Source organism: Capricornis sumatraensis, chromosome 8, assembly GCF_032405125.1.
Source record: "Capricornis sumatraensis isolate serow.1 chromosome 8, serow.2, whole genome shotgun sequence".
Classification (NCBI taxonomy): Eukaryota; Metazoa; Chordata; class Mammalia; order Artiodactyla; family Bovidae; genus Capricornis; species Capricornis sumatraensis.
The window spans coordinates 72,064,112-72,084,406 of NC_091076.1; the positions used below are offsets into that span (position 1 = coordinate 72,064,112).

The window sequence follows — 20,295 nt, forward strand, 5'->3', positions numbered from 1 at the left end:
TTCCCATTCAGGCTGTCACATAACACTGAGCAGAGTTCCATGAGGATGCATTCTTGTATACGTATGGCTGAATCCCTTTGCTGTTCACCTGAAACTATCACAATGGTAGCTTCCATTATCTTTTTAAAACAGACTTTATTTTTTAGAGCAGTTTGGAGTCACAGCAGCATTGAGCAGAAGGGACAGAGATTCCTCATACGCGCTTGCCTCCACACATGCACAGCCCCCGCCATTATCCACATGCCCTATCACAGTGGTGCGTTTGTTGCAATGGATGAACCAACACAGACACATCACTCCTGCCCAAAGTCCGCAGTTTCCATTAGGATTCTTCCTTGGCTTTTTCCATTCTATGGGTTTGAATAAATGTATGATGACATGTACCCACCATCATGGTATCATACAGAGATGCCCTTAAAACCCTCTGTGCTCTCCCTATTCATCCTTCTTTCCCCCATCCCTTACCCCTGGCAACCAACTGTTATCTTTTTAAAACTTAGTTTTTTTATTATTAAAAAAAAATAGACTAGTATCTTCAGTCTCACTGGCTGGGTTTGGATCTCCTCACTTCCATGGCTGTGTAAGCTCTGGCAAATGGACGAACTTGTCTAAGCCTCCGTTTTCTCATCTCTAAAGTGAAGTGCTAACCGTATCTATGTTGCAAGACTGCTGAAAAATAAATAAGATAAAATTTGAGAAGCGTTCAGCAGAGCACCTGGCACTTGATAATCATACATCCAAGTACATACAGTTATCACGGCTATCCTTTGTCCTCTTGTCATCTCTGAGGAAGTCGCCTTCCATTGTCCCATTGAGCATCTCATAGCCATCCCTCCAGAGGAAATCTGATTGGGTGATGTTGTTGTTATCTGGTGCGGAGCATCCCTATTGGACAGACTCTCACAGACCCATATCATGGCTGGTCGGTCATTTTTATGTCCAGCCTATCCATAGCCACTTTGTGCTCAGACTCCATCCCCAGGCCAAACCACTGGCACCAGAAGAATAGTCCAGTCATATGACACGAGAGGAAACAAGAATACTCCCCAAAATAACCACTTTCCTTGGAGGAGGACTCTGGGGGTACTGGGCACTCAGAACTATTTGACTGTGCGATACAGTTGGTTGGGAAAGCAAAAGAATCCAGGAAGAGCCTGGAAGAAAATGAGGGAAAAGCGATTTAAAACTCTATTATTATTGGTTTAGGGTTGTTGAAAGGATTCATGGAATCAATCCACATACACTCTCTAGCAAAGTGCTGGGCGTGTTGTAAGCACTCTATGTAGTAGCACTGAGGATGTCAGTGATGATGATGGTGGTGCTGATGATTTTGACTGTTATCATGTCTGTTTGAGGCAGAAGAACAGCTACAGGTAGAATGATGGGGAGAGGGAGCTAACGGACAAGGATGGGACTCAAGACAGCGGGCATGAGGGTCTAAGGTTTCAAAGCAGGCGGTTTCTGGGGATGCAACAGCCCAACCCCACGTCCTGCAGGTGGGAGTGTGGCAAGCACGCTCCTGGCAGCCCCTTCCTCCCCGTACCTACAGACAGATCCACACTGCCTGAGCTGTCTTCTCCTGGGGTCTCACCCAGTGCCGTGGTTCCATGGGGAGCCCTCTGCTACTCCCTGATGCCTGCTCAGAGGTATCCAGTTCTCTCCCCTCCCAGGACTTCACAGAGGGGCCTGTGTGTGAGGTTTTTCTGCCTCAGAGAAGGAGCGCTCCAGCAGAGCCACTGGGTGGCACACACTGGGCATGAGCCACTTGGTGCAAGCTTGGGCTGCAGGGGAGGTTCCAGAACATGGAGCTATTCATAGCCTGGCACAGATGCCCAATTCCCAGCTAAGGGAGGGGGCGTGGTAGATGGGACGCAATCTTGCTCTCGCCATTTATTATTTTATTAACCACTTAGGATGCTGAATGCAGTGAGCATCATCTGGTTGCGTCCCTCAGTTTTCCTGTTGGCATCTCCTTCCTGCTTGTCACTTCAGGAACAACATCCTTCCCCAGGGGCCAAAGAGGGGCCAAGGAGAAAATGAAATTGACCAAGTGACAATGAATGAGGGCAAAGAAGGGATAAATATTCATCCTGCTCCATCAGCAGTGGGAGTGGGGCCAAAAAAACACTTAGCCTCACAAATTGCTCACTTATCCTCCCCATGGCGAGTTTGCTCCAAATGGTTTGGAAAACTATTGCCGCTAATCAAAGGCATCAGGCCCGTTGCTGGAAGGGGGCCAGGATGGGCCCAGCAGGAATCTGAATTGTGCCTGGATTCATTATCTCTATCTAGTCCAGCGTTTTAGTGATAGGTTTTTTTTTTGGTTTGATTTCAAAGTGAGATAGTTAGATCATTATTTGTTAAATTATAGCTTTTAATTAGCAGCTCTATTGAAATGAAAAGCCTAAGAGAAACTCACATGCCTCTACGTTTTTGTTTGGAATTTATAATTGTCGCCAGTTTGGTAAAGATTAGTTGGGGGCGGTTAAGTTTTTTTTAAAGAAAATCCTCAAATTATATGCTTTTGGAGGAGGAGTGACGGGAGATGCCAGTAAGCTAGATACATGGACCTTACAAGTGATGCTATCTGTCATTATTATCCTGCCCAGGGTCCTTGTATTTGCAGAAAAAGAGAGCGGGAAGATGTTTTACAGTCACTCATATGTTTTCCCCTAGGTTGAGCCCAAGATGGCAATTGAGGCGTTAATGGGGTAGTGAGTTTGACGGAAGAGTGGTTAGCCAAGCCCCTGGTTACAGAGGCAGTTTTGTTCACACTGGTCACAAAGAGTCCGACACAACTGAGCGACAGAACAACAACCCATTCCTGATTCCCGTGGAAGATAGGGAGGATGGGGGGCCCTTGATCAGCATTGGTAGATATTTCCCCTTGGCTACTTGGTTTCAGCATTTGGGAGGAACGAGGAAATTTCCTTATTCCTTGTTTCAACTTTGCAACCTTTCTCTCCCCTGGGTTTGCCCTTGCTCCGCTAGTTGCAGAATGATCTTGGATCCAGCAGAGGGCGCGCCACTGCCTGATTTAGAGCTTGCCCCTCCATCTCTAGGGAAACCACACCCCCACCATCTGCACCAACTGTGTGCTTTTCTTCCCGTCTCTGTGTCAGTTTTCCTTCTCTGGTAAGAGCAAGGATGTAGTTTACGATCTTGGCGCGTTGGGCCTCGGGCCGGGAGCGGCTGTCAAGGTGAGCGCCCTGGTTTTCTTCATCTTTTCACAACCAAGGAGAGCATCACCACCTACTGCACTGGGGGCTAAGGCAGCAAGAGCCCCCGCCCCCCAGAATCTGAACCGTTTGCCTCAAGACTCCTCTGCTGTGTGCTTTGCAGGTCCTACAGAGAGCAGATGGGAAGCCTCTCTAGTGTGTGGGGTGAGCCCACAGCCACTGTCCCTCCTCCGATTTCCTGTGGTGCTTGGACATCTTTGTACTATTGGGTCACAAATCGCATTAGAACAGAGACCAGGATTGTCCTCTGATCTGTTATCCACATTTAGCACAGGGCTAACACGGGTACATGATACATAATGAATGAATGAATTAATTAGTGGAAACTGTTCTTTTCATTCTTTCTTACTTTCGTGTACTGAGTAGGCACTCTGTGCCAGGCGCTGAGGAATCAGAGATTGAAATATATAATTTCCTGTCACCAAGGAGATTATAATCTGGAAACAGAGACAGACACACATCTTGGCAACTAGAATTTCTAGGTTCCCTTAGTTAGTGGCTAAATAACTTCATTTAGCCAGGAAGATCACGGCAGCCACATCATAAGGGTACAAACCTGTTGGAGGTGACAACATCCTTTGAAATTCAACCACTTCTTTAAAAAAAAAAAAAGAAAGAAAAATTTTGGCTGTGCCTAGCAGCTTTGGGGATCTTAATTCCCCATGCAGGGATGAACGCGAACCCCCTGCAGTGGAAGTGTTGAGTATCAACCACTGGACCACCGGAAAGACTCCAGCCACTTCTTATCTTGACATGAACTTTACTCATACTGTTTCTCGGGGTTGTGGGGGTAGGGCAAGATTCCAGGTTAGATGCTGTTAGTCTCCTATTACTCTGAAGCTCCAAATTACCCTTTAAATCCCATACCTCCTATGAAATCAGGCCACCTTGCAGAGGTCACTTTAAGGCTGTCCATCAAGGTCTCTGTGAGTGATTTTCCCTCAGAAAGGGAGAGGAGAAAATAACCCGTTAGTAAATAGCATTTTGTCCTAAAGGGCTTCTGGGCTTGTGTTGTTATTGAGGTTTTGTTTGTTTATTCTGGTTTTGCTTTAGCGTGTAGATTCAATGTTCCACCTCCCCATCTTGCTTTCATCTTTATTCTTAATGATCATAATTTACTCTGCTTCTAGGAGTAATCAAAGAGGTGAAACCCTCTCCCATTGGGGGAGAACAGCACAGATATGAAGCCCAGAAATAGGAATTGTTTTCTGATGAGCAAATGTCAAATGTTATAGAAGATTAGCTTTGGGTATTGGAGGAAGGGTTATCGTTATGGCCTGAAGCAACTATATGTATCTTTACAGCTCTGATGGCCAAGAAAGGCGGAATAAATGTTTGGGAAGTGGTTTAATGCACATATTTTGATCTCTGAAAAAGCTAGAGCATGAAATAAGTAAATGAAAAGACATATGCTTTTTGACTCTTGGAGCAAAACAGGAAAAAAAAAACACAAAAATTTAATCTTTATAATTTCATGGTATTGAAAATTTACTAGAATTAAATTTTTTTAGATCACACAATTACTGAAGCTCCAGCTGTGTGCACTGGTGTGAATAAAATACTGTCTATATTGTAGATTACATTTCTTCCCTCCATAGCCCCCCAGCAAGGGTCCCAATGACTGCAATTAAAATCACTGTACTACATGGTTTCACAGGGGAATTCTACCAAACCTTTCAAGAGAAGATAATCCCAGGGCTTTTGTTACATGTTACTGAAATGTTACATGTTACTGAAAAAGAATAAAAATTTCCAAAATTTTTAGAAATATGAGCACAAGTCCAGTGAAGATTTCACTAAATATATAAATATAGGTGCAACTCATTAATTAATATTAATGCAAAAAGCTCAGTTACAGTATTAATTAAAAGAATATAGTATATTAAAATTAATATATCACATGGAGTTTATCCCAAGTATTTACGGGTGGTTTGATATATGGACTTCTACCTTGTAACCCAGAACTTTCTCTTCTGGTGGTAGTGGACTAGGTAATTTAGAAGAAAACTTTCCACAAGGAAAAATCTTGGTTAGACAAAGAATAATGAAATTATTTTTTTAAAGCATCAAAGGGTTAATGAGATAAGGATCAATTACTGAGTGAGGTCTGGGAGAGGTTGGGAATGCAGATTGGTGGGCATAGCACTTGGGGTTGCATTTTCCAGAAAATTTGCTAAAGGTCTAAAATGTGCTTTTTTGCAGTCCCTTAGTGATTGGGCTCAAAAGACGGAATCCACCTTGGATAGGGACTCTGGTAAACCACTCCATCCCATAGCATTTAATTCAAATAGAATCTGGAAGCAGTGAGGGGACAGATGGATTTTTTAACATGTAGTATTGGAACTAGTGGGTAGTCAGTGGAAAACAAAATTGGATTCAGACTTCACATTACATGTGAGGATAAATTCCAATTAAATCAAAGTTTGAAGTGGAAGAAAAATGAAATCATGACAGTAATAGAAGAAAATATGAGAGGATTCTCTTGTAACTCCAAAGGAAGCAAGGTCTATCTCATATCACAAAATCCAAAAGTCACTAAAAAGAAATCGATAAATTTGGCTACATAAAAATTTTTGTGGGACTTCCTTGGCAGTCCAGTAGTCAAGACTCTATGCTTCGCTGCAGGGGACTCAGGTTCGAGGGTTTGATCCCTAGTCAGGGAACTAAGATTTCAAATGCAGCAGGTTGCAGCAAAAAAATTGCAAGGCAAAACGTAAAGTCAAATGACAAATGATAAACCAGGAAAAATATGTTCAACTCAAGTTATAGGCAAAGAGTTAATTTCCATACTATTTGAAGAGAAGATTACTAGCCCAAGAGAAAAATGGGCAAAAGATATAAACAGATGGACCACAAAAAAAAAAGAAAAGAGAAATGGCTCTTATTATAAAAAGATGCTCAACCCTAGTCATATGAGAAATGCAAATTAAAATCACACTGAGATTTCACTTTTCACCCATTATGCTGGTAAAAATCCATAAATTTGATATTACTGCATAGGCCAAAAAACAACCATTCTCACACATTGCCAGTAGGAAAGTAAATTGACTCCCCTATCAAGGGCAATTTGTCAATATTTATCAAAATTACAAATGTTTATATCCTCTGATCTAGTCATCACAGAATTTTTTTCCTTCAGATATCCTTACACATGTGCAAAATGATATTCATACAGGCTATCCATTATAATTATGTAATGGCAAAAGAATGGATACAGCTAAATGTTCAATAATAAGGAATAAATTATGTTTTTGCCATGTGTTAGAGTATTATACAGCTATAAAAAAGAGAGTTAAGGAAACTCCTTATGTATTTGATATTTTATGAAAAGTTCAGCAAGACACATTCTAACAACAACAAAAAGGTCAGAGAAGTGTGCTACCTTTTGGGTTAAAAAAAAGGGGGGGGGGAAATAATGTATACCCATAGTAGCTTGATTTTCCTGGTGGTTTAGATGGTAAAGAATCTGCCTGCAATGCAGGAGACCCAGGTTTGCTCTCTGGGTTGGGAAGATCCCCTGGAGAAGGGAATGGCTACCGACTCCAGTATTCTTGCCTGCAGAATTCTACGGACAGAGGAACCTGGCAGGCTACAGTCCATGGGGTCACAAAGAGTCGAACATGACCAACAACTAACACTTTCATAGTAGCTTGTATGCATATATATATACACATAGATGGTTAAAAAAATAACTAAAACCAGGACTCACCTATTGAAGGACATGGCACTGGATGGATGGGAAAAGGGTGGGAGGGAGCCTTTTTACTACCTGTGTTTTTTTTTTTTTTCTCCTTTTTTTTTTTTATTAATTTTTAAAATCTTTAATTCTTACATGTGTTCCCAAACATGAAACCCCCTCCCACCTCCCTCCCCATAACATCTCTGTGGGTCATCCCCATGCACCAGCCCCAAGCATGCTGTATCCTGCGTCAGACATAGACTGGCGATTCAATTCTTACATGATAGTATACATGATAGAATGCCATTCTCCCAAATCATCCCGCCCTCTCCCTCTCTCTCTGAGTCCAAAAGTCCGTTATACACAGCTGTGTCTTTTTTCCTGTCTTGCATACAGGGTCGTCATTGCCATCTTTCTAAATTCCATATATATGTGTTAGTATACTGTATTGGTGTTTTTCTTTCTGGCTTACTTCACTCTGTATAAAAAATATGGAACGCTTCATGAATTTGCGTGTCATCCTTGCGCAGGGGCCATGCTAATCTTCTCTGTATCGTTCCAATTTTAGTATATGTGCTGCCGAAGCGAGCACCTGTGTTTTGTTTTATTGGATGTTTGAACCGTGTGGGTACCTTGTTTACTTACACCTTATTTAGCTTACACTGAGGTGTAAGCTTCAGTGTTATTGCTGTTCTAACCCACTATTAAATGGATTCTATTTCCCAGCAACCAGAAGAGATTGTCCCGAGTCGATCTCTCTTCTGGTCAAAGGTACTAACTTCTAATCACCAGCTGGGCTTGGGTTGGGGCGGATGAGGTTTATGAGACAAAATAGAACTAACAGGCCCCAACATAGATGTTTATCTCTAAGTTTGATTAAGAAACCATTTTAAATTGTGTGTAAAATATACATAATATAAAATTAGCCACTTCAATCATTTTTAAATCAAAGAATAGTTGATTTACAGTGTTGTGTTAATTACTGCTGTACAGCAAAGTGATTCAGTTATACATATATGTACATTCTTTTGTATATTTCTTTCCAGTTACTGTGTATCAGAGAACACTGAATATTATTCTCTCTGCTATATAGTAGGACCTTGTTGTTCATCCATTCTATATATAAAAGCTTACATCTGCTAACTCCAGCCTTCCACTCCACCCCTCCCTCAACCTCCTCCCCCTTGGCAACCAATAGACTGCTCTCTATGTCCCTGATTCTGTTTCATAGACAGGTTCAATTGTATCATATTTTAGATTCCGTATACAAGTGAGATCATATGGTATTTGTCTTTCTCTTCCTGACTTACTTCACGTAGTATGATAATCTCTAGTGGCACCCATGTTGCTGAAAATGGCATTGGTCCATCCTTTATCGTGGCTGAGCAGTATTCCATTGTATAGAATGCACCACATGTTTTTCATCCATTCATCTGTTGATGGACACTAAGGTTACTTCCCTATCTTGGTTACTGTGAGTATTGCCGCTATGAACACAGGGGTGCACATATCTTTTTGAATTATAGTCTTGTCTGCGTTTTAGCCATTTTTGAGTTTTCCACTTTTTTCATTGCATTTTAACCATTTTTAAGTGTATAATTCAGTGGCATCATGTACATTCAAAATGTTGTGCAACCATCTTCACCACCCATCTCCAGAAATTTCCCATCTTCCCAAATAGAAACTCTGTACCCATTAACAATTCCTCTTCCCTCCTTGTCCCTGGTAACCACTGTTCTACTTCTGTCTCTATGAACCTGACTACTCTAGGGACCTCCTAGAAGTGGAATTGTATAGTATTTGTCCCTTTGTGTCTGGTTTATCTCATTTAGGGTAATATTTTGAAAGTTCATCCACGTTGTGTGTGTTAGGGTATTAGTCACTCAGTTGAGTTTGACTCTTTGCAACCCCATGGACTGTATCCTGCCAGGCTCCTCTGTCCATGGAATTCTCCAGGCAAGAATACTGGAGTGGGTTGCCGTTCCCTTCTCCAGGGGATCTTCCTGTCCCAGGAATCGAACCCGGGTCTCTTGCATTGCAGGCAGATTCTTACCATCTGAGCCACCAGGGAAGCTCTCAAAATGCAGTTAAATCCCAGGCTTTTCCTCCTTTCTATTTGTGATCATTCATCAGAGGCAATGGTGTGGGAAAGTCACATCCATTCTCCAGTCCTGCTTCAGAACAATTTGCTCCCCTTTCTAATTCTCACCTCAGCCTCTGAGCTGAGACCCAAAGCACCAGAGATGGTCAGACTGCTGCTGTCAGCTGGTAGAATTAACTGCTCACCTTCAGGGAAAGAAGATGCTCCCCCTCCAACTTTGCAGCTATTGTGAATAACGCTGCTATGAACATTGGCATACAAGTATCTGTTTGGTATTTGTTTGATATCCTTGCTTTCAGTTTTTTGGGGGAACATATAGCTGGGAGAGAAATTGTAGAATCCACATTGTAGCATGTACCAGAATTTCATTCTTTTATGACTGAATAATATTCCATTGTATAAATCACGTTTCAGCTCCTCATTCATCAGTTGATGGGTATTTGGGTTCTTCACACTTTGCAGCTACTGTGAATAACACTGCTATGAACACTGGCGTACAAGTATCTGTTTGATATTTGTTTGATACCCTTGCTATCAGTTTTTGGGGGGACATATACCTGGGAGAGAAAACAAAGACAAAACCTTGTTTTGACTTTTAACCACCTGTGCTAACTAGAGAAACACTCCTCAAAGATTAAGGACTGGTTGTGAAAACTCTTGACTAAAAGGAAAATCAGGAAGTTAAAATACAAACAACATAAGACAGCCAAGCACGGGCTATACATAAATACATCACAACCAAAATGAACTGGAGGCCACTGAATGCCACGAACTTTGACGTCTCCCACTTTTTCCCCTGCAAATGATCTGCGGCTGTGTTTATATTTCAGGTCAGTCTTCATCTCAGGGCTGTCAGGATTTCAAAGGATGCCTGGCACTCCTCCTCTCCCTTCCCCCATGGAAACACAGATGAGCCTTCAGCTTCTACCTGCTTACAGGTAAATTGGAACCTGAGCTGTGCCTCTTAATACCATGGGATTTTTGGCATTTAGCAAAGATGCCCTGTGGTGCCCTAATGTATCACTTGCTGTGATACTGTGAACTCTGAAAAAGGCTGGCAAGCTTAGTGATTTGCTGATTGTGTTCTGACCTCTTCTGAGAGAGCTTTTGGGCAGGGACATCCTAAATAGCATTAAAAATGAGCCGAGGCATCCCTGGAATCGTGAAATAAGCACTCTGCCCTGCTCACTTCTCTGGCATCTGTTTCTACTCATCCTGAACAGTGTGTGAGTGGCTGTTGTCCAGGCTGCTTCCTCCGCTCAAAACATTTCAAAACGCTCCTACAAGGACTTCCCTGGTGATCCAACCGTTAAGATTTTGCCTTCCAATGCAGGAGAAGTGGTTCAATCCCTGGAAGGAGAGCTAAGATCCTACATTCAGAAGCAATATGGTAACACGTTCAATAAAGACTTCTAAAGTGGTCCGTATCAGGACTTCCCTGGTGGTCCAGTGGCTAAGACTCAGCGCTCCCAATGCAGGGTCCTGGGTTCAATCCCTGGTCAGGGAACTAGATCCCATAGGCCACAACTAAAAATCTCGCATGTGGCAATGAAAAGTCAAACATCCCATGTGCCACAATTAAGACCCGGCACGGTCAAATAAATAAAAATAAATATATTTTTAAAATGCTCCACGTCAAAAAAAAAGTCTTCAAAACCCTCCTAGAGTGGGTCACTTGAGAAGCCCAACACTCAGCCACTAAGAAGTGTCCGTTAGGAACACAGCCACCGCACGCTCACCCTGTGTGCAACTGGCATTGTGGCTTGTTGCCAGGAAGATGGCAGAAGAGGCTCACCCTTGTCTCCAGGAAGACGGGGAGGGATCTTGATGCAAAAATAGCTTGCTCTGCCTGAGGAGGAGAAAGAGTGAAGCAGTGAACCCTTGGAAATGGGAGAGCTCTTAGAGGACCCTTAGCTTAACCCAGAGCCTTTTTGTTTGCCAACTCTCTTCTGTCAATACCACCCTAATTTCTCAAGGGAGATTAACCCTTCTCTGGTTCTCAACCATGTGGTGTAAGTACAACTAACCCCACCTCTCAGTTCCAGGGATGGATCCTGATTTAGCTTAAGACAGAGTGTCCTGACCCCTGGATTCAATGATTGGTTTAAAATGGGTAGTTCAGTTCAGTTCAGTTCAGTCGCTCAGTCGTGTCTGACTCTTTGAGACCCCATGAATCGCAGCACATCAGGCCCCCCTGTCCATCACCAACTCCCAGAGTTCACTCAGACTCAACGTCCATCGAGTCAGTGATGCCATCCAGCCGTCTCATCCTCTGTCGTCCCCTGCTCCTCCTGCCCCCAATCCCTTCCAGCATCAGAGTCTTTTCCAATGAGTCAACTCTTCGCATGAGGTGGCCAAAGTACTGGAGTTTCAGCTTTAGCATCATTCCTTCCAAAGAAATCCCAGGGCTAATCTCCTTCAGAATGGACTAGTTGGATCTCCTTGCAGTCCAAGGGACTCTCAAGAGTCTTCTCCAACACCACAGTTCAAAAGCATCAATTCTTTGGCACTCAGCCTTCCTCACAGTTCAACTCTCACATCCATACATGACCACAGGAAAAACCATAGCCTTGACTAGACGGACCTTAGTCGGCAAAGTAATGTCTCTGCTTTTGAATATGCTATCTAGGTTGGTCATAACTTTTCTTCCAAGGAGTAAGCGTCTTTTAATTTCATGGCTGCAGTCACCATCTGCAGTGATTTTGGAGCCCCCCAAAATAAAGTCTGACACTGTTTACACTGTTTCCCCATCTATTTCCCATGACGTGATGGGACTGGATGCCATGATCTTCGTTTTCTGAATGTTGAACTTTAAGCCAACTTTTTCACTCTCCACTTTCACTTTCACCAAGAGGCTTTTTAGTTCCTCTTCACTTTCTGCCATAAGGGTGGTGTCATCTGCATATCTGAGGTTATTGATATTTCTCTCGGCAATCTTGATTCCAACTTGTGTTTCTTCCAGTCCAGCGTTTCTCATGATGTACTCTGCATGTAAGTTAAATAAGCAGGGTGACAATATACAACCTTGACATACTCCTTTTCCTATTTTGAACCAGTCTGTTGTTCCATGTCCAGTTCTAACTGTTGCTTCCTGACCCGCGTACAGATTTCTCAAGAGGCCGGTCAGGTGGTCTGGTATTCCCATCTCTTTCAGAATTTTCCACAGTTTATTGTGATCCACACAGTCAAATATGGCATAGTCAAATATGGGCTGCTGGCCAAAGGTTGCCCATCCTCTGTAAGTGTTTTATACTTACAGAGAAGGGGAGTGGGATGGGGTAGGGGGAGCTGATATTTATAGGGTATTTACCACACACTAGGCACTATACTTTCACCTTCATACATGGTAATATATATATATATATATTTTTATAGCCCATATTGGCATAGTCAATAAAGCAGAAATAGATGTTTTTCTGGAACTCTCTTGCTTGTTCCATGATCCAGGAAAATGGGTAGTTAACTCAAGCCAATAAGATGCAAGAAAATGTTTGCTGGGGTTTCAGGGAAGGACGAACATCCTTTTGTGTCGTGGGGGGAAGTATGCAAATAAAAAAGGATTACCCTCAGGAATGCCTGGCAGCCATTTTGCTACCATGAGAGAGAGCGTGCCTAAGATTAAAACTGAGGATCTTGAGAAACCAGCAGAGAGAAGTTGGGTTCTGGGCACATTGTTTGAACCTATATCAAATCCTACCTGAAGTTAGTCCCATCTCCGAACTGTTCAGTTACGTAAATTTTTGTTCAGTTAAATGACTTACTTTTTAAGCCAATTTGGGTTGGAATTTATGTTATTTGCAACATAAAGTTGTCCAGCTAATTCAAGCCTCCATAATCAGTGCTACGAGAAATACAGATCTTCCAGTGAGAGAAAATTGTTAGCTGTCTCCATGACGTGTTACTGGATGTTCAGCAGAGGATAAGGATGGGGGAATGGAAAGTGTGTGAAGAGGAAGTTTGGTGTCTGCCCCAAGGAAGTGAGAGTCCCTACTGAAGACTCCTTATTCGGGGGTAGGGCGGAGGAGCTGCCATGCCCCAGGTGACAGCAATAGGGCCATTCTTTTTTATAAATTAAAGAAAGAAGACAGTTCGTCTCGATCTGATTTCCCCCTATTATTCTCGCTTCCTCTACAAAATGAGGACGTTGGATTTCGTGAGCTCCAGCATTCTACACATCTTTGTTTCTGCAGAAAGAACAGAGGCCTCAGAACCTCACATACATCACATACCATATCAGATCCTGCTAACAGCTGAGCGACCTCAGTCAAGTTATTTAACCTCTCTAAGCCTCAGTTTCCTCAGCTACAAAATATGGACCTTGGTTATACCCTCTACACTGTGATTTTTGTGACAACCAAATGAAATACAATGTATGGCCCTTCCCTGGCAGTCAGTGGTGGTTGGGACTCCATGCTTCCAATGGAGGGGGTACAGTCTCCATCTTTGAGGAACTAAGATTCCACATGCCATGTGTCAAGGCCAAAAAATAAAAAATACCTATATGTATATATTACCATGTATGAAGGTGCAAGTGTAGTGCCTAGTGTGTGGTCAATACCCTATAAATATCAGCTCCCCCTACCCCATCCCACTCCCCTTCTCTGTAAGTATAAAACACTTACAGAGGATGGGCAACCTTTGGCCAGCAGCCCATGTCTGGCTCCTGCTTTTGTACATAAAGCTTTATGGGAACACAACTGTGCTCATTCATTTGCCCGTTATCTATGGCTGCTCTCTAGCCCTAAGCAGAGGGTTGAGTAGTCAGAACAGAGACTGTATGACCCACAACACCTAAAATATTTACTGTCTGGCTTTTTACAGAATAAACTTCCTGATGCAGAATGTAAGGCCCGATCTAGTTTAAGGAACCTCAGCTATTTTCTCAGCAGGGAGGAGAGCTATTGGGAAGGTATAAAGAAACTTCCTGATGCCCCTTGAATCTTTCACGCTGACTCTGGGGACATGCGAGGGTGGCAGCCAGTCTCAAAGGAGAATAACCTATGGCAGGAAAACAACACCCAGGAAAATAGTCAAACATGATCTAGGATTCAACCTTTCCCCAGTACTTGAGGAAAGGGGCCCAAAAGGAAGATTGTCTCTCTAGATAACACACACACCCCACCCCACCCCCCAAGGAAGTGACCAGAGATTTTAAATACCAACACAAAATAGTAAATATGACAGTAGGTCTTGGACACTGTTCTGGTGAGAAGATAAGACTTCCTCTGGAACAGAACGGCATCTTCTGTGGGCGTGGCATGTAGAAGAGATTATCTATGTCAGGGTTGTGTGCGTTGGTTGATCACAGGATGCTTGGGTAGCCACAGCACTGACCGTTTGGAGCTGAGCTTAATGCCCCACACAGGTCACCTGACCCATGGTCCAGAGCGACCTTTGGCTTCCTCTGCATCTGTAGCTATCTGAGAAAACGACCCACCCCATGGGTCCATCTGTTGCTCTTAGAGATGGTGCGAACCACCTAGCTCACCGTGATGGTCCTTGCAGACTGAGTGCAGTTTACACCCCTCTAAGCTGCATGATCATCCCCATAGAAGATACCGTCACGGGTAACTCAGCTTTTCCTCTACAGATAACATGAGGCACACATGCCGCCGAACAATGTATTGTTTTTCTTTCCCTTTTAAAAACTGAAATATGATTGACATGCAATGTTCTGGTAATCTCAGGTGGTGATGTTTTTCTTAGCAAGACATACCTTGTTGGCTGAGGCCAGGGGCCTCCATTCTGTGCCCTGACTAATGAAATACCTCAAGGCACTTTATTTGGTTTGTTTTGGGTGGGTTTTTGTTTTGTTTTTTAGCCTTTGCTCTGTGAGAGAAGCTCACCTCTGTGTATTCTTGTGTGTTCAAGGCTGGAGATCACCCTCCGGCCCCATCATCCCCACCTCCTGGAGAAACAGCTTTGATTATCTTTGATTATCTTCTCCTTCGCTCTTTTCCTTTCTTCCTGTGTTAGAAACACAGAAACCATCTGCCACCTGATGGCAAGTCTCACCCTCTGGTGGTGATCACACAGCCCGCGCTGTCCTGACCTCAGCACCTCTGGGATCTGGACGGGGCTATGTTAACTCTTTAGCTGCCCTTTGGCCTCCCTGTGCTCAGGAGCCAGTGACCTGCTTAGGTGTTAGTCCTCTGCCAGTGACAAGAGAGAGGCCTGCTGGCGGGGACTGGAACCACCCACCACCAGTCCTGAGCCAGGAACTCAGGTGGGAGCAAACGTTTCTAAACTAGGAATTCTCAGTGCACGAAGAGGGAAGGGGTTGACATACCTTGCCTTCAAACCTGGAAGAGATTTCAAGTCATTTCCTCCAACTTCTGCATTTTACAGATAGGGGAACCAAGGGCCAGAGGGGATGGGGGTGGTTTCCCCAAGACCAACAGGTGGCTCTCAACAGTGTTGCAAATCAAGTCCCAGCTTCTCTTTTCTGCATCAGATGGTAAAACACACTGTTGCTATTGCGCAGCTGCCTCCAGTGAGGGTGGGCATTTGGTCTCACTTCTTTCAGAACGTGGTCTTTCTCATGAAAGGTATGTGGGCATAGGACCGTGACCAATGTCTCTCCTCCCGTTTCCATCACAGAATGTCAAAACCTTTAGGATAGTGATTTCCAAAGCTTGGGGCTCAAACCACAGGTGAGATTTCAGTACCTACCCACTTTTTTTAAATTTTAAGAGTAGTGTGTTTATGTTCATGTGGGTTAGGGAAGTGTATAAGTAGACACCAAATCTGTTCATGTTCATGATGTTTGTATATGGCTACTGGGGTGGGGGCTCAGAAACTAAAAATGTATTCAGTCAATAATAGCATGGGTGATTTGTTAATTGGGGAAAAAACATACTGTATAAGCAAGTGGCTGAAATTCTGGAAATGCTGTCATGGAGAATACCAACAATTGGGAAGAGATTTAAACCAGGGATTTGCTGGTGATGAAAAAAACACACACTCAGCTTCATTAATCACCAGAGAAATGCAGAATAAAACTAGAATGAGATACAATTTTTCTCCTTTCAGTTTGGTAAAGATCATGAATTTTGGGGACTTCCCTGGCGGGCCAGTGGTTAAAAGTCTGCACTTCCACTCCAGGGGATGTGGGTTTTGTTCCTGATCAGGGAACTAAGATCCTGCAAGCCACCTGGTGTGCCCCTCCAAAAAATGATTATCAAGTTTGTTCTCACTTTAGCAGCACATATACTAAATTTAGAATGTTACAGTGAGGATTGGCATGGTCCCTGGGCACAGATGAGATGCAAATTCATGACAAATCCCGTGGGTTGTTGAATGAAAAACTAATCAAATTAGTATTATTGAGAACAGGGCTCTTTATTGAGGAGGAAAAAGGAGAAAGAGAAAGTGAGATCATTGAGAGTAAGTAAAAATTCTGTCATCCTGAATATTAACTTCAAATCGCCCTATAAACTCATGACATAGTTTAAATATGTAATGAAAAGACCTATAAGTAATGACCTGTCCAAAGCAATAAACACCTCTACTACCCTGACTGAAGTCTTCAAATGCCATCTCCCACTAAGAAGAACCAGAGCACTCTGGAGAAACAGCTGATTTTTTGTCTGGGACAGGGAATTTATCAGATAAGCCTGAAACATCTTGTGAAACAAGAAGGCAACAAAACTATCAGACTACTGGAATGCTGTCAAAAGGCCTCAGAAGTTAGCTTGAAGAATCTCCCTCTGGCCAAAGATGGGACGATTTGAATGTCAAGAAGGATAATAACTGCAGTAGAACAAAATCCCTAAATACACTTAAAAATCCCTGAATTTATCATTACGCTAAAAACGCTTCAAAACGAAAACCTCATTGGTTGCCTTCGAGGATACTACTGAACCAACTCATTGTTTTTAAAAATTGGAAATAAAGGTAAAAAGTAATCATTATGTGTTTCCTGTATGAACTGTGCCTCTGGGTAAGCAAATAGCTGCTGAGGGGCAATTTCTCTGCTATGAGAAGGAATGATGGCATTGAACAGTGTTTGCAGTCGTCATGAAGGACTGCTAACAGCACAAGAAAAGACACGATGGCACGATCGCCATCTGAGGCAAGAAGACAACGCCACTTACAAAGCAGTCCTGGTGTGGTGTAGTCGCTAAGTCATGTCTGACTGTTTTGCGACCCCATGGACTGTAGCCCGCCAGGCTCTTCTCTCCATGGGATTCTCCAGGCAAGATTACTGGAGTGGGTTGTTATTTCCTTCTCCAGAGGATCTTCCCAACCCAAGGATCGAACCCACGTCTCCTGCATTGGCAGGCAGATTTTTTATAGCTGAACCACCAGGGAAGCCTCACAGAACAGTCCTGCCCCCTTCCCAAATTAAATCTGATCAGGATTCTAGATCTAACTACCAGTTCACAGGAGGGACATATTAAAAGATACCATGAGGTTCCCAACAGCAAAATACAGACTGGGAAACTCTACAGGATAACCCATCTAATTTCTTTAACAAATAAATCTCATGGACAGAAGAAGGAGGGGTTGAGGAGACATGGAAGGAGAACTTTTAAAAAGAGGCTTATAGACTGTAATATGGAGTGTTTTGAACCCTGATTCAAACAAATTGCCAATAAAATTATGAGATAATAGGGAAATTTAAGACTGATAGTTGATGATATTAAGAAAATTTCTTTATTGAAATATAATTGATTAATAATTCTTTTTAATGTTTTAATTAAAATTTTCATTTCTGCTGTACAGCAAAGTGATTCAGGTATATATGTATATACATTCTTTTTCATACTTTTCCATTACGGTTTATCACAGGATGTTTGATATAGTTCCCTGTGCTATATAGTAGGACTTTGTTGTTTATCCATTCTATATATAATAGTTTGTATCTGCTAATCCCAAACTCCCAATCCACCCCTTCCCCGCCTGCTCTCCCTCAGGCAACCACAAGTATATTCCTTGTAAGTGAGTCTGCTTCTGTTACCTAGAAATTCCATCTATAAGTGATCACACATGGTATTTGTTTTTCTCTTTCTGACTTGCTTCGCTTGGTATGATAATTCCTAGTTATAGCCACGTTGCTGCATTATTTCATTCTTTTTCATGGCTGAGTAGTATTCCATCATTTGTACCACATCTTCTTTATCCATTCATCTAATGTGGAATCATTGTTAATTTATTGAGTTGTCACCTCGGGATTATGATTATTTTTGTTAAGATCCCTATAATATAAATACATACTGAATCATTTACAGATGAAATGTTTAATGTCATGGGATTTCCTTCAGAATACTCCAGTGGTAGTAGGAAGAGGATGGAAGTTTAGATGAAATAAGATTGGCCATGAGTTCAAACTGGGTGATGGGCAATAAGAAATCCTTATAATCATCTTTTTTTGTATATGAAATTTTCCACAACAAAGTTTTTTCTAAAAGTTGAAACATCCAATTTCAGTAAAGTAAAGTAAGTGAAGTCGCTCAGTCGTGTCTGACTCTTTGTGACCCCATGGACTGTAGCCCACCAGGCTCCACCCTCCATGGGATTCTCCAGGCAAGAGTACTGGAGTGGGTTGCCATTTCCTTCTCCAGGGGATCTTCCCAACCCAGGAATCGAACCCGGGTCTCCCGCATTCTAGGCAGACGCTTTGTTTAACCTCTGAGCCACCAGGGAAGCCCAAATTCAGTAAGGGTCTAGTGAAATGGTCTCTTTCATGTACTACTGATGTGAGTACAGATTGGTACAGGATTTTTAAGGACAATTTAGCAGTGTCTATCCAAATGTCCAGGGAACATGCACTCTGACTCAGGAATTTCACTTTGGAGAATGTAACCTAAAGAAATACTCAACAAGGATGTTTCCTGTGACATTGTTAGTGATTGGAAGAAAATGGCAAATAACGACAACAGCCGTCAATAGCGGATATTTCAATAAACTCAAACTACTGTTAGCATTTGCAGGAGTAGGCAAACACCTGCAATGTCTGTCAACAGGAGATGTTTAAATAAATGATGATATATCTGTACAACGGATTGCCATGAAGCTATTAAAAATGAGGAAGGTCCATACCTGTGGTAAAATAAAAAATATATATTTATTTTTTGTCTGTGGCTCAGAGTTCCTAAAACCCTTGGAATTTATTTTCTATTGTAAGTTAGTGAGATGACTCCAGATTGGGGGCTAGATAACTTCAGGATGGGGACCCATGGCCAAAGAAACCAACCACAAGATTAGAGGCTTAGAACTTCCCGCCTCCCCTCCCCCACTTGGGAGGAGAGAGGACCTGGAGATTCATCACCAATGACCAGTGATTTAAACTATCATGGCTGCATAATGAAACTTCCATAAAAACCCCTCAACAGCACAATTCAGAAAGCTTCTGAGTTGGCAAGCATATCCGTATCCCAGGAGGGTGTGAGTCCCAACCCTATGGGGGTAGAGGCTGCTGCACTCAGGACTTTCCAGATCTCCCCTTATATACCTATTCACCTCACTGTTCATTTGTATCCTTTGTAATAATACATATAATGTTTTCTTGAGTTCTGTGGGTTGTTTCAGCAAATTATCAAATCTGGGGTGGGGCATAGGAATCCCTAGATTTGTAATTTACTGGGCAGAAGTGTAGGTAGCTTGGGCACCCCATTTGTAGTTGGCATCTGAAATAGGGAGTCCTTTCCAAAGTGGCTCAGATGGTAAAGAACCCACTCCAGTTTTTTGCCTGGAGAATCCCTTTGACAGAGGAGCCTGGCAGGCTACAGTCCATGGGATCACAAAGAGTCAGGCACGACTAAGCAACTAACATTTCAGTTTCATTTTCTGAAACAGGGGCAGCCTTGTGGGACTGAGCCCTTACCCTGTGGAATCTGACTTCAGGAAGTTGGTGTCAGAACTGAATTAAGCTATTCGTGTCTGAGAATTGTAAAATTGATTGGTGTCAGGAAAAAAAAGTCACACAATGTGTATTGTCATAGAAAGATCTCCAAGACCTATTTGAGGTTATTTTTTTAATAGCAAATTTTAATTCATTGGGAAGAGTGCAGATTTTCTTATTGTAAAACAAAATGTTTACAAAACCACAGTAAAAAAAAAAAAAAAACTGGTGCTGGCATAAAAGACAGACCTATAGTCCAATGGAACAAAATACAGAGTCCAGAAATAAATCCGTACATTATGGTCAAATGATCTTTGAAAAGAGTTCCAAGGGGACTTCCCCAGTGGTCCAGTGGCTAAGACTGTGCTCATAATGCAGGGGGGCTGGGTTCTATCCCTGGTCCGGGAACTACGTCCCACATGCTACAACT

At 42.6% G+C, this 20,295-nt stretch overlaps 2 non-coding genes across 2 annotated transcripts; one reads left to right on the forward strand and one right to left on the reverse strand.

The window, feature by feature from the left end:
* Nucleotides 1-7,403: 7,403 nt before the first annotated feature.
* Nucleotides 7,404-7,510, reverse strand: LOC138084814 (U6 spliceosomal RNA). The gene has a single exon (XR_011145223.1). It is a non-coding gene; the product is annotated as a U6 spliceosomal RNA (small nuclear RNA).
* An 8,697-nt stretch (nucleotides 7,511-16,207) lies between these two features.
* LOC138084851 (U6 spliceosomal RNA) lies at nucleotides 16,208-16,314 on the forward strand. The gene has a single exon (XR_011145258.1). It is a non-coding gene; the product is annotated as a U6 spliceosomal RNA (small nuclear RNA).
* Nucleotides 16,315-20,295: the final 3,981 nt, after the last annotated feature.